Here is a 16,230-nt window from a genome sequence, read left to right on the forward strand (position 1 = left end):
TTGCCATAGTTTCCTAGGCGTAATTATACAGTTTTTTTCGAAGTAATGCTGGTAAAGGTGGTCTTTTTCTGTTTTGATATCCGAATTTAGTTTGTTAAGGTGTTTGGTTGTTCTTAACAAGTGAAGCGTCGCGAGGTCTGACAAAAGTATGACGAATATTGTGTTTTAGATCCCATCATATATATAGAGTGCAACTTACCCGCTGTTTCCCGATCTTATTCTTTTTTTATTGTTTTTTTTTTCTATTGTGCCTCAAACGGCCAGTCGCGCGGCAATTTCGCGTCTATACGCGGGCTTTTTTCACACTTGGGAAAACACTTTTATGTAGCACGCATTGAGCAACAGAAAGCTGTATTGAGAGTTTTTCATATATCTCTACAATTTTCGCATTGACACTTTTCATCTAATTATAATATTTGAGAAGTTGAATAATTAAGACTAAATATGTAATTAGGCGCAATGCAAAAAATAATCTCACTATCTCCAATCGACGGAAACAGCGTTACCTTGGTTCTTCCCAGCATTTGTATATTGTTAAATCTTGGTGCATGATAGTTGGGACACCCTGTATATCCATAGCACGTACAACAAGGGACATTGCCGTCTTTGTATCCTTGTTTATTTCTCAAAATTGCATATTATAAGCGTTTTGACGCGTTCGTGCGTTTGGGACTTCAGTGAGCGCTTCAATGAGCGAGTTATGCCACGAGCGTGGGGGAGCGCATGTAGGCATGTGTCGCATGTAGTCACGCCAATCCAAGCCATTGACATAACGAGCCATCCGTGTGTTTCCATGAGCTCTCATTCGTCGATATCAAGAATCAGTCTCGAGAGGACAGCCAAGATTACGGCCGAACTTTGCTGCCGAGGTGATGTGAAGGATATCGAGTCTTTACAAAACACCAGGGATTTTTCCCGAAGGGGCAACCCCGTCTGGCCTGAAGCGGGCTGGCTGGCCGCCTCAACGTCAGGCCACGATGTAGTTTTCGTTGCATTCTGACGCCAGAAGTCTGCTAGCGAGCTACAGCCATGAAGCGCTTCTGCGATAAAGGAATATAAACAGATGTACAGATTTCACGATTCCCTCGTGACGGTCGTGCTAGCGTATATATGCATTTGTATTTTCTGAACTACTCCAGTGACAACTGATATCTGTTATATAGTAAGGATCAGTGCACACACCTATGAAAGCAAATTTCCCGCACAAGCTCAAATGCTTTTGTATAAGGTTTCTGAACGACACATGCACCGAAATACTATCATTGTACCTTATGGAGCGCACGGCATTGAATGATGTGCTGTCTGTGACGTCATGGGAATTGAAGGCGTTTTGCTGCCCGGCGCATACGATAAGTAAAGGAGACGCAATTGTGTAGGCTTGCATGACTAAGCATTTTCGTTTGCCGCACGAAAAAAATTTTACAAAAATTAATAGTAGGGAGAGCGGAGAGGTCGATCGCCTTTGATGTGGCTGATATTCGTCTTACAATGCGCTTCCAGGCATGTCCAGTAAAAAGGGGCGCGATAGGATAATCATTGTTCGAAACGCGATCTGTTCGGTTGCCACCACGTCATTAAGTGGCATTATGCAAAATTTGGGAGAACGGGAGGGAGAGAGCAGCCAATCGGAAAGCGGTGAACCATTCCGTAGTCGCAGCGGCCGTTTGGATCCAATCCAATCCACCAGACGTGCCATGCGAAGCCGGTCTCGTAGCGAGCGGATGACCACTGGAACTTCACATCTCTTGTCGCATTCTGCTCCTGGCAGACGACGTGCTCGTGACCAAGATCATTGACAGGAGCCTGTCGTCATGTTGACGTCAACAAAAACTAACAACTGCGCGGAAGTTTGTCGTCCGGGGAGTTCACCGCTTGCGAATTGGCTATTTCCCTCCCATTGCCACAAATTTTGCACACTGCCACATTGTGACATTGCGACAACTGAACAGAACGCGAACCAAACAAAGATCTCCGATCGCGCCCTAGGTGTTCTCACCATTATCAGATTGTCTTTATGTCCGCTGCAGGACGAACGCAAGTTTCAGAGATAAAAACGCGACTGACTGACATCGCAATCGTTGTTTTGGCAGCTGCCATTATCGCCCGCCCAATTCCACCGGACTCCTTGTTGAGCCGCAGAGGCACAAAATAATAATTCGTAGAAAAGACGCCAAACAAAAGACTTGTGCTGAACTCACATTGAGTTACCACACTAGCTATCCCGGAAATCAAAGATTATTCCGGGAAATTAATTTAATAGCTGAGCTTAAACACTATAATAAAATATATTGAAATCCTTCATTAGGGGGAAACAACGAGAAAAAAAAACGAGACAAGCAAGACGGATACGACAGGTGCTTTACCGACAGCGCCTATCCTGTCCGTCTTTCTTGCCACGTCTTTTTTTCGCGCTCCTTCGCCGCAATGAAGCCACGCCAACAAGCTCAAGTTCAGACCATTTTTAAATATTTAAATCCGTTAAGTATACGCCGCTAATGCATATACGGCATCGGTTTGCTCGCGACATCAAAGCGGAAGGTTAGTCGGTTTATTTTCACCCTGAGTAAGTATCCTTGTTGCACCAAATAAATGCGAATGAGGATTTGAAGGAATGCATTACCACTCTTAACCAATTTAGCGCAGCGCCCCATGAGCCCGCAGGCCAAGCAATTGGCATACAAGCTTAGTCGTGTTTTCAGTCAAGTTGCACGCTCTACGCACAAGTTAACATGCATAGGAAACCTGCGTTCATTATACTGCATTGTTTAAGGCGCCGGTCGCCATGGACAGAGGCCAACACCCCTTATGGTCCTACCTTACGGTGGTGCTCACCGGATAGAATCGGGGACGGAATTTCCGACGTACTTGGACATCAGCTATTGATACCCCGTTTTGGATGGGAAATTCGCATTCCAGCGAAATTCCTCATGCAACTGAGCGAATATAGGCTATAAGTGAAGGTGAAAAAAAACACCTTTCTCTCTGCTCACTCTCTTTTTGTGTACGTGGTGTAATTTTCGCGCTGTTCTTTACGCTGTGAACTATCACGAAAACAACGAAAATTCAAAACAACGAAACATCTATCGACGAAAAAAAATGGCTGCACTGATGCCTCAGGGGATTTAAATGAAGCCACAGCATCTGCTGCGTGCCAGCAAAGTGGGAACCACGCGTAAGATTGCGCTATTAAATTATGGACCACGCTTTACCTGCGTCATCATTTACTCCTTTACGCTGCAGCACACCTATGGCGGCGTCCCTCAAAGGGCCAAGTCGTGCATTTATACAGATGCAAGGTGTTCTTTTAGCGCAACGACCATCACTTCGCGCTTGTTTCAATGTTCGACCTTGACATTACCACCATGCATCATAAACAAATGGGCCAGTCTGGTTAACCACACAGTCTTCCTTCCCGCGGCGTTCCGTGTTGTGTCCTGCCAAACAAAAAATAATGGAGGACGTTTAAGCTTCGCCTTTAAGAGTTGAACGCGATAGCATTCAAAGATCCGTGACGGCTTCTCGCGCTTCCAGGCAACTGCAACTTATGTATCCGTAATGTTTAGTGGGAAACGCTGGCGGCGAGCACTAAGCACGAAGGCGAGCTTTCTGGTAGAAACTCGGCTTCTTGCGTGGGCAGATTCCGAAGGTAGTCCACAGTCGTGCAAAAAAATGATATCATGTTCAGGATCCCAGCCCACCCGGGCCCTGTTCACCCAAACCTCCCCAACCTCAACGAGGTCACTCACTCCATTGCGCGAGGTCTAGTCAAGCGCGCCGGAGACACTGGAGACGAGTTGGACACAAGGGCCAATCTGACTAGTTATAACGATCTCGTTAAGGCATTTTACCTTAGTCACCGAACCTTCCCCCCACCTCACCCCAAGTTCAGCCGGGCGCAGGCTACCACCCTGCGTCTGCTACAAAGAAATAGGTACCCTTCACCCGCCCGCCTCCACCTTATATCGTTATAGTGCTGTCGGTGTTTCGTTTCATGACGTTTGTGAGTTGTAATTCTCAAAATTCCGATAAATAACTTTGTCAAGAATGTAAGACATGGTATCTTTGCTTTCTTTCTAGGGGTTTTACGTGCCAAAAGCTGTTCTGATTACGAGGCAAGCCGTAGTGGAGGGCTCCGGAATAATTTTGACCACCATGGCTTTTGACCACCTGAGGGACCACATGTCACGCATGTCACCAACATGCACAACAAGGCAAGCACACGGGCGTTTGCCATTTCGCCTGCATCGAAATGCGCCCGCCACAGCCGGGACTTGATCCCGCGACAAGACAAGGTATGAGCAACTTTAGTGATAGAATGCTGTGACTGTATAAGCAGCATATGCCGCATGTCATGCAGCAAGGCGTTGCATATATATTTACATAAATAAATACGGAAGGTTTTGCTCAGCTTCGCCAGCGCCCACGCCGACACCAACAGCGGATTTTCTGCGACGCGTGACCCTTAAAGCTATGGCGTTATAAAATATTAACATTGCCATCACACATAATTAAGAACAGAACAAAAAAGAGACGGGAAAACACGGGCCTTTCTCGTGTCTCGCATCTTGCACCTTTCTCCATCCCTATTGACTGCGCTGTTGTTATATCTGAACTAATAACAACTTGTACACTTACTGTTCTTCCAAATGAAATTTCAAGTTTGCGCGGTTTTCTAGCACGTGGCTACTCTTAGTGGCAATTCGATTCTTCATCGTTTTTGGTTCTGTTGCGCAGAATAAGCCAACCTCTTGGCCAATCCCCGTGAGTGGGTGTGCACCAGACTTTAAGGTCTTTATCATCATCAAGTCAACCTCGCGTGTCGCCAAGAATCTCGAGACAGCGTGCCACGAGCAATGCGCGCCAACAAAATCGCGCAGATGCTCGTGTGAACCACGAGACGCACGATTCAGCTCCGTTCCAGAGATTTCGCCCAGCACTGCGTCCAAACCACGAGGCGGCCCAGCTACGAGGTGGACGATGCCGATGGATCTGACGCGACGGCGAACCTCCGAAGAAAGCGTAAGGCCCTTCATTCACTCTCTGCTTCGACAATCAATGCGGCGAAGAAAAGCTTTGTCAGACACCGTGATGGCATAGTAGCTATATCGCGCTCTGCTTCTCAGCACGAGGCCGCGGTTTCGATAATCGCCCGAGGTAGCCGTGTTACAATGGCCGCCGCATTACTACTGTCCTAGACGCGGAAGCCTTTTTCGGATAGATTCAAGTCCGAACAAGGGAAACTAATCGGAACACCCATTTTATGTAACCCCAGCTTATCGTTATCGGCCGTCGTTCCGTAGCTGGCCTTTAAGGATTGTGTCGACCGAAATTCGCCTTGCGGCGCATGAATTACGCCGCGGTTAAAAATGCTTGTGAAGCTGGAAACGCAATAACGTAGCCTAGTAGCTTTCGATGCGTTCGCGTTTGAATTTATGCTGTTAGTACCTAAAAATAACCGCGGCTGACGCGATGAACGCATCACGTCACATCAGGAACATGGAAAAACACAGAACTATACCGATTCTAGTCATTTCATTGTATTTTTCACTTCACATACACGTAGTGTACGTGAATGTAAAAGCGCAATTTATTGGTGTAGTGAAACATTTAACCTATACAGTAACGCTTCCCCAATAGAAGAGGCACAATCACAGCAACTACAATAGCGGGCAGATTTACTTACCGGTAGTCATTTGCTGTTGAATTCGTTGATTTACATAATAAAATGCCGCTAAGGTTTTGCTTTGGGAAATGACGTTGACATTATGCGTGAAGAAATGAAGGTTTATGTTGTCCCTACGTCGGGTTGCACAATTGTATGACAGTAGACTGGAGGCTACGAGGCGTTCTATGGCACTCCAAAGTTTCCCCGCGAAGTTGTAGACAACACTGTGACTTTCTGGGACACACAGCACAAGGTCACTTGCATCCGCGTGGTTCTTGTTCCTGCCTGGGTGATGCCAGTGGTACTTCCAATCACAATGCCTCACTACCGTAAAATACGAATTACAGATCCTGCACATCATGACGTCACGAACACCTAGCCGGCAGCCGTCAATTTCAGCATAGGCAATGCATTTTTCAACAAGTATTACACAAGTTGACTTTCTGTAAAGATGAGATGAATTTTGGACTAGTTTTCTAACGTTGCTTTTCGATACCTACTCTTTAAATAGGCAGAAACCACGCATTGGCGGTTTACTATGTGAACAGCAGTGTGGAGTACTAGCACGACAGGTGTTTGTCCACAGGTCTGCAAGATGGGGCCATGCAGTGGCCGCCTACGAGAGTCGGCTGCGTACATGGTTGGCAGCCATCCCAGCGTGTGCCCGTCGGTTAACCCGCTCTTCTCTAACCTTCGCGGCATGCGGAACATCATGGGCCATCACCGGGTGGACCTCGACAAGTCATGCAACCCCAGCGCCGCCAACGGCTGCTTCCACCTTGCGGAGCGGTCCCTATGCAACAACTTCCCGTGGGTCATCAACACCGAGCTACGCGAAGGTTGGCCGGTCCTGGCTTGCCTGCGCGGACCCGTGGTTCCATTGGCTCCCAACATGCAGAGCAGGCGCTTGTTCATTCTGGTCCACTGGCTGCTGATGCACCGCCACTCCACCGAGTTCGTGGAGCTGCGCGAGTCACGCCTGTCACCAAAGCACTTCCGGGGTGGCCTCGAGCTTAGTGGCAACCTGAGGCACGCCATGCTCTGCTACCACCTGCTGGACTACCCGCCCAGGGACCTGATGGACGCGCTCCGCTCCGCAGTTAGGGCCCATACGCGCTCAATCTGCACGCCCGCTCCGCACGCCTCCGCCCTCTTGCGGACGAGGGCGGAAGGCCAAAAGGCGGATCGTGTCGAGAAAGTCGTCGTTCGCTGCATCCGCACGAGCGGATTGCACGCGCACTCCGATTGGACGACGCGGTCTGTTGACAGCTGGCAACCATTCGGCGGAGCAAAGTGTTCAAGGTTGGCAACTACCTTTGAGAGCAGACGACACTGGCATATTTTTGCAGATGCGACTTCAAGTTTCCGCGTCACAGTGAAAATGTGACTTTAGGCTGTACATTCTGTTCTGCATCCGCATGTGTTGCATTGGCGCCGTCATCGTTGTTCGAAACACCGCACAATCATCCTATCTACGCCACCTTTTAAATATGTATTTGCAATCGCATCATGTCGCAACATGGGACGTATTCTCGCACTATCACTTTCAGTGCACGCTGCCTTCGTATTGAGCAAAACCTCTCGAATCATCCAACGTGCCGCGCTCTACGTTACGCGAAAGCGATAGTATCGCCGAGCGATTCTACCGAAATCCCCGTGTTCGCCGCGTTGCCGCAGTTTTTGTAGTGCTAGTGACAGTTCGCAAGAACACGGAACACACGCACGACCGTCGCGGAATACAGCTGCGTAGGTCGACAAGACACCCCTCTTTACCAATGAGCTCGCGTGAGGCTCCGAGTACAGCTTGCTCATATGCTTGCATTTGCTTGTTCATGCTTTTTTTTTACTCTGCCAATTTTAAGAGTGTGCACATGAAAAGTGCACAAAGATTAAGCAGTACCATGACAGGCATGCTCCCTCTCTCAGCCATGGCATCAAACAAGCATGATCGACTTGACACCGTTTGATGCTGTCAGCATCATACATGGGTGTTCTATTTTTATTATTTTACCCTATATCAAAAAATAAGCTTGCATAGGATGCACATGATCATTGAACTATTGTAAGCTATACTCAGGTTATTTGAGTGAGTTGGGCATGGGCTGCATGTTATGTAGTAACAACCTAGGTAGCTCATTCACAGCCATATTTTAAGAAAATGAAAAAATCCATAGCAGAACAGACAGCTGGCCAGTACCTGTTTTCCATCCAAAAGCAAAGCTAGATTATCAAGTGACTAAGCTTCGCAGTGAGTGCAGTGACCTCACGTTGTGTGAAAAGGTTAATGTAGTAAGTGGGTTTGTGTTTGTCTTTCTTAATTATTGGCTGCATGACAATGTAGTGAAGGGTCATATGGCACAAGACAGGACAGCTCAAAGAAGTGAGGAAACAATTGTTGCCATTTTTTATTTTCATAACAAGCCAACAGATGATTCTTTGGGTTCCACACTTTTTTTTTTAATACCTGCACCGCCTGAAGACATTATTGCTGGGGGATGAATACATAGTATTTGCACGAGGCCGGCATGAAGCAAACAAACTACTGCATGCGCTATTACACACCAACAAGAATAACTTTCTTTTGTTTTTTCTTTCTGCGGTTTTATGCGCCAAAACCAGTTCTGATTATGAGGCACGCCGTAGTGGAGGGCTCTGGATTAATTTTGGCCACCTGGGGTTCTTTAACGGGCATTACAACGCAAGCACACGGGCGTTTTTGCTTTACGCCTCTATCGAAATGTGACCGCCACGGCCAGGATTCGATCCCGCGATCTCGTGCTCAGCAGCACAATGCCTTAGCTGACTGATCCACCACGGCGGGTGAAAACAGAAATAACCACGCACACTGTTATACATCTAAGAACAAAGCTCGAAAAGCCACTTCAGTTCGGCATTCAGTAATTTGTTCTGGCAGTTGATTCCACTGACTTATGGTGTATGGAAAAAAATGAGCCATTAAAGACATTCATTCTAAAATTAATTTCCCTTATTTTTCATTGATGATTACCTCTTTGAGATGTAAAGTGAGGGAGCAAAAGGTATGTTTCCCTGCCGACTTTAACCATGCCCCAATAAAATTTGGAAAGCATTTCTAATCGCTTTTTTTCTGTGCCTGCTTAATAATTCCATTCCCAGCCCATCCATAGGGGTAGTGACACCTAGAAGTAAAGTTATAATTAGTAGAAACAAATCGAGCTGCGTGGTTTTGTACGAGTTTAAGCATATCAGAAAGGACTTTAGTTTGTGGGTCTCAGACTGGATAGGCATACTGCAATATCGATGTTACATTACTAAATTGAAGTAGTTCTCCAATTTTGGGAGCTGCTGTCCTGGAAGTTACATTTGACAAAATGCGGCATTTTGCAAGCTTCCACTGTTACATATTCATGCTGCTTAGTCTAAGTTAGGTCGGACGAAAAATAAACCCCAGAATATTTATACTCACCCACTAGCGATAGCTGTATAGTATGTAATGTATAATCAAACAGGTATGGATTACGTGAGTAAAATAGACTAACAAATCAAAGCTGAGTAAGCTGAAAGCAACTTTGTATGTGCCTTAGATAATCTAATCCTCCTAAATATAGCTCCCCTTATTATCATGTGCTTTATTTACTACTTATTCATTATGACGCCTGAACTATACAGTGCCACCAGCCACTGCTGTATTCCTGCAGGCATGTTAGAACAGCTTGGCTATGAAAAAACATCCCTTTCCATCACTGTGAAATAAAGGTGGTGCACATTTGCTGTCAGAATATGCTTATAAGCATAACTACCCAGGATTCGAAAAAGCCTTTGAAATGTAAGGGTTGATGCTGAGCTATGCTGGTGTGACATCTTACATTTATAGTGTAAGACCGCATCGATGGACAGGAGGGACACAACACAAATATTGTGTTGTAACCTCCCAGTCAGAATGCAGGTAGTCTTCTGTGGTTTTAACTGTGGTTCTTAGCAAACAAAAATGTGAAGAAATCTGTAAATTCAAAACTGTTTTAACTAAACTTAGACACCATTAAAAGGAACATAACACTCAGGTGTACATTTTTTGGTCACACCAGCTCTTTGTGCTGCACGTCAAATATGTATATACATATACTGTTACAGGGAGAAAAGACGCTTGACAATACATTTACAAGATATATACAATGGGCAGAAGACAGGCATACAAGATGAAGCCTGTGCGTGCAAATAACGGTAATCGTCGTCTTCGTTAGTCCTGTCATCATCATTTGCTACTGTAGTGCCTCATAGCATGATCCCCGGCGGCGAAGGCGCTGTCCCGGTGCTTGGTAGGTTCGAGTGATATCGCTTCAGTCGAGCGACGTGAACGATACCAGAGGAGGATCACGGTGTGTACGTATCGAGAGGTTGTATCTCGTAGGTCACGTCTGTCACTTGACGCAAGACACGGTACGGGCCTGAATAGGGCGAAATCGGATTCTCACAATGACCAACTCAGGATGCTGATTTACAAAGAAGCACGATGTCACCAGGGTGAAAGGGGGCATCGCGGTGACAAGTATCGTATATGCGTCGTTGCTTTTCCCGGGAGGTGGTCAGACGCAGGTGTGCAATCTCACGTACCTCTGTAGCGCTAGATATGGCATCATGGGCATATTCTGATGTTGTATCGAGAACGGCTGGGAGGATCGTGTCAAACGGTAGTATATGGTCTTGTCTATGCCAGAGAAAAAATGGAGAAAAACCGGCAGAGTCATGGCAGGACGTATTGTAGGCAAATGTGACGAACGGCAGAGCGGCATCCCAGTCACAGTGGTCGGTAGATACGTACACAGCGAGCCACTCTGTGAGGCTGTTGGTCTGAGGATGATATGCCGTTGTAAAGTTGTGCTTTGTAGCGCAGGTGTGCAAAAAAATTGTGGGGTTTTACGTGCCAAAACCACGATCTGATTATGAGGCACGCCGTAGTGGGGGACTCTGGAAATTTGGACCACCTGGGGTTCTTTAACGTGCACCTAAATCTAAGTACATGGGTGTTTTTGCATTTCGCCCCCATCAAAATGCGGCTGCCGCGGTCGGGATTCAATCCCGTGACCTCGTGCTCAGCAGCCCAACACCATAGCCACTGAGCAACTACGGCGGGTCGCAGGTGTGCAAGATGTCCTGGACAATCTGTGATAGAAAGTAGTGGCCCCGGTAAGTAAGGAGTTGCGGGGAGCGCCGTGGTGAAGTATCACAACTTCGAGAAGGAAGTCAGCGACGTTGGTTGCACAACTGCTAGGGAGAGCCCGCATGATCGCCTACCAGGTGGTGTAGTCCGTAGCAACTGCTATCCACTTGTTCCCACTAAGCGATAGAGGAAAAGGGCCAAGACCAACCCGAAAGAATGGCTCAGATCGTATTTCAATGGGCTGAAGATAGCCAGCTGGTAAGGATGGTGGTTTTTGCGGTGCTGACAAGATTTACAACAAGCAACGTAACAAAATGGAACGGTAAATATTGGGCCAAAACAAAAAATGCCGAACACGGTCATGTCTTTGAGACTCCCAGATGACCAGTGGTAGGAACATCATGCAACTGTGTGAGTACAGTCTCACGCATGTGCTTGGGGACTACCAGCAGCAGTTCAGGGCCATCAGGGTGCATGCTGTAATGGTACAATATGCCATCTTGCAGCACGAACATACGCAATGAGGGGGAACTTGTCAGGTCCGTCCGGATGAGAATGATGTCTCTCGGGTAAGGGTAACGCCGCTGCTCATTTTTGTTGTCGCCAAACGCGGTAAGCGCGAGGACAAGTTGACACGCCAGTCTCAGGAAGGTCTGCTGGGTTTATTGGATGACGTGACAAGCAATAAGCGACCTCATGGAGTCGGCCGTCTTATACACCACTGTGCAAGAGTACTCCGATCCCACCGATCGAGACATCCAGCTGGATCTTTTAAGGACGAAAGCCAGCATAGGGCGTGGTGATAACCGTGAAAGGCCGTCCATACAGGTAGGGGTGAAATTTATCCACTGCCCAAACGAGGGCGAGGCATTCACGTTCGGTGATTGAGTAATTGAGTTCGGCTGGTGACATAAGACAGCTAGCGTAGGCAATGACACGGTCGCATCCGTGCTGTTGTTGTGCCAAAACAGCCCCGATACCATGGCCGCTGGCATCGGTACGAACTTCTGTTGGAGCGGGCAGGTCAAAGTGGCCAAAAATCGATGTCGACGTAAGTCACGTCGTCAGTCCTGTCATCATTGTATGCTACGAGACACTGCAGTAGCGATATATAAGGCGCCCATACAAATAGATACCGACGCATCCACATCCAAACGGCCGGATAGGGCAAGGTAAAGGTTGCAGACCGGCTTACAAGAGGCAGGGTGAAGATTTCCGGCGCTGGAAATCGGGACAAGAGCAAACAAACTTGTGAACGTAGCTGTACATCCTGCACCAGTAATACCGCTGTTGAAGGAGCTGGTAAGTCTTGAAAACTCCGAAGTGCGCACACTGTGGATCAGCATGGAAAGCTACGCATACTTCGGAACGCAGACTCCGGGGTACCACTAACAACCACTGGCGCCTGTTGGGGTTGTATTTGCGTTGGTGAAGCAGGTTGTCGCGAACGGCAACATGATGTGCTTGGCGAGGCAACATGCAATTGCTTGGTTGCTCCGATAAACCAGAAAGCAAGTCTATAAGGGAGGCAATCCAATGGTCCATGTGCTGCTCAGAAGTGATGGTGTTAAGGTCGAGCAAGGAAACAATAATCTCGCATAGTGAGGAGCAGGCATTGTCAGGCAAGAGACAGCGCCAGAGGGCATCGGCGTCAGAATGCTGGCGTTCATTGCGGTAGCATTTTCATCATGGGAGCTCTACCAAACCAGTCACCAGTCATCATGATACAAAAGTGTTATATTTATACCGAGAAATACGCATTTTAGAAGCACAATTTTTTCAGCGGGAACATTTCTGTAGTTGCAGAGGCAATCGGCTGTCGCGCTTCGGTCATCTGGGCAGGGCCTCTCCTGCCTTCCTAAGTTGTACCCCCCCCCCCCCCCCCGACTATAGAACTCGACACCAAATGCAGTCACCACATATGACTGTAGAACAACACATGACAGAATGATGAGCAGTGGAATTCATCCTGCTAGTGTACGAAGTAGTGTAGCTGCGTTCAGTATTTCATGCTGGTATACTGACCACAAAACTGAGTTGTTTTCATGGCATAATCATCATTACCACTGTAATAAGTGATGTCAAAGGCTAAATAAAAAGCTGCTGCCTCAGGTACTGTCATTGGTCTAAAATATGCATTCTCACATGCAGGGGATTATTGGTACTCCATAAATTGGTTTACATGCAGGTATGAAATGTTGTAACTGCACCAAGTGATAAAAATTTAAATAAGATTAGCTGAACACTGCACAGAACACCTTACATGGGGTCTAGCTGGTATTACATGTCTTGATAGGAGAAGTTGTGCTGTTTTATTTACACACACATGCATGTAAACGCAAGGTACGTACACAATTTGTGTTTACATGTTACTGTGTGCGTGAAATGAACAGCACACCTTATAACCCCTGAAGGAGCGATATCATCTCTTCTGCTGTTCAACATGGTGATGTATCGCCTCGTGCGCAATCTGGATTAGATGCTCCGATCTAGGTTACACGCTCTATGCGGACGATATATATATATATATATATATATATATATATATATATTGCTGTGGGCGAGCAGAGGTTCCCTAGGGGATAAAGAATATACGCTCCAAACCGCGGTATAGCGGTGGAGAAGTTTCGCAAAGGGTGGGCTAAAGTGCGCGCCCACAAAATCTGAAGTCATCCGGATACATGCGAAAGGTTACAAATCCATAGGGTCGATAAACATTGTGGTTGAGGGCCAAACTGTCCAAGAGGTACCCACAACGCGAGTCCTGGGTTTGTGGCTTCAGAGCGATGGGAGAGTAGCACGGACGCTCAAAACCCTCAAATCTGCAACCCACAACATAGCCCACATGATACGTCGAGTGACGTATAGAAAGGCGGGAATGCGAGAAATTGATACCCTAAGGCTCGTACAGGCCCTAGTGATTAGTCGAATCACATATGGCTTGCCATACGAAATCCTGAAAAGGGAAGACGAAAGGCAAGCCAACACAATAATTCAAACAGCTTTCAAGGCGGCTCTGGGCCTGCCTAAATGTACCTCCACGGAGTGCATGCTAGCCCTTGGCAGTAAACAATACTTTCGACGAACTGAGGCAGACCACTCTGATGTGACAGAGGGAGCGCCTCAGCTTCACAAAAACAGGTAGGGCAATATTGGCTCGACTCAATAGCCCAGCATACCCCATTTATCTCACCAAACAGGCCGTACCTCTCCCTCCTTCAATGAGATCCAAATTACAGTAGCTCCCATTCCCATGAACATGCATCTGGAGTACAACAAGGAAAGGTGCAAAGCATGCACACAACATATTCAATCGATGTACTCCAACAACACTACATACAATACGTACTACACGAACGCAGCTGCATATGCAGAGGCGACAGGGCAGCACTACCAAAGCAGGTACGCCTTGGCAGTCGTGAACGTGATCTGCCAGCAGCTATTAACTCTGTCGAACACAGCAGGCTCCCCCGCCTCGGCCGAAATGTTAGCAGTGGCGATCGCCCTCGCTCACACGGAGCATTTGGAAAGGGACTCTGTCGTAGTCAGGGACTGCTGGGAGACATGTCGCATGTTGCTCAAGGGGCACATGACAGCGGCAAGCCTCGTGATAATCCCTAAATCGCTCAACTACCGCCATCGATCGCCTACTCTGGTGCCTGGGACACACGGGGGTACAGGCTAACACGTTAGCTCAAGGGTCTACTAACCGAGGGATGTCGTCCTCTTCTAACCCCAACCCCTCATACTATCCCTCACAAATTCCCATGAATATAAATGCCAAAGATATCATTGCTCATCAGCGCAGAGTCTGCAGAATATACCCGCCTCCTCACCCACAACTTAGCATGGAAGAGGCCACCAATTGGCACAAAATACAGACCGGAGTATTTTCCCATCTAAATATGCTAAACGCATGTATCCCACTCGCTATCGGGCCAAGTGCCCTTGGTGCGGTGGCATACCTACCCTAATGCATGTAACCTGAGAGTACGCTAAGCACCCTCATAGGCCAACTAACACTATCACAATGGAGCAGTGGGAGGCACAGCTCGTCCGTTCCGACTTGGCAGGACAAAAGTCCTTAATTAGCCAGGTCAGGCAGGCAGCAGAGGCCAGTGGGGCCCTGGACTCAGGGGCTCCAACTACCACTTCTTAAAATGTTTTCCTGTCAAGTAGTTTCTATATATATATATATATATATATATACAATCAAAACATCAATACATGTCATTTTTTTCCACCGGACTATTTCCTACTAACTGTGGAATTAATTCTTTTTCTAACATGCAGCAACTTTCTTTCTTCTTTCTTTATTGATTGCATGCTTAAGTTAAGCTCATGTTGCTAATCTAAGCTGGGCTTGGGTATCATTTCCAGAATATGATCAAATAAGGAAGTGTCCATGTGTATGAGCCTGAAATTGATGGTTTTAAATATCTTATCTGGCTGGGATTCATGTAAAAAGAAATATGCAGGCCACTGACTAAAACAGTGTGGCTAATATAATATGGGGAGAAGACATGCAGGCAAAGTCACATTCTTGCCAGTAGTTTGTCCTCATTAACTGGCTTCGATCACGTAACTAATGCCGACATAATTGTGAAAATTTTTGTTCAGAATATTCTCATGACAGCCAATAGGCACCTTATATTTTGTTATAACAGCTGAATTCTCACGTGCAATGCACTGTGGCCATGAACAACCTAAAGAATGACAATAAGCGAGGCACCTCTTTCCATTATCTGGCAGCGCAGCTGAAAACAGTTCAGTTAATGAGTGGAATCATGGCCTGTACAAAATAAAGATCAGTGAGATGGCCACTTATAGCATCCAACATCCTACACCCACGAATAATAGGTAGCAGTGTGCTTACAGCTACATAAAATTGCACCAGAAAAAACACCAATAGACATACATTGCAGGCGCAAGTCAGTTTAAGGCACATTAGTTGGCAGTGACTGTTGGCAGAATCATCAAGAGGATAGAACCTACAGCACTTCCCAGGCAGATTATGCTGGAACTAGTAATGAATTTTGTTCGCATTACACTGAAGGCCCATGCCAAAAGGGACGACACGAACTACAGAAAGAACTAGAGTGGATCTACAAAGTAACAGCGAACTTTACTTTATATTTTACTGCCTGCATTAGTACCGGGACTACGGCTGAGAAAGAACTGTCGGCAAAATTTCTTTCATGCGATTCTGCTGGCTGCTAGCAGAATATATTATATATCACCACACCTTTCCTCAGACCTACTTGTTTATTTTTAGATGTATGTTGCTTTTTGTCAGGAAACGTAAATTTGTACATAATCAGAAGGAAGCGTGCGCTTCTTAACTATAATATATTCATCTACCATGCCACTGGTTTCTTCACAAAGGGACTCTGTGCTTGGGTACCAGCAAAAGCCAGACAGTTTAGGA

This window comes from Dermacentor silvarum, chromosome 1 (genome assembly GCF_013339745.2).
Source record: "Dermacentor silvarum isolate Dsil-2018 chromosome 1, BIME_Dsil_1.4, whole genome shotgun sequence".
NCBI classification, from domain to species: domain Eukaryota; kingdom Metazoa; phylum Arthropoda; class Arachnida; order Ixodida; family Ixodidae; genus Dermacentor; species Dermacentor silvarum.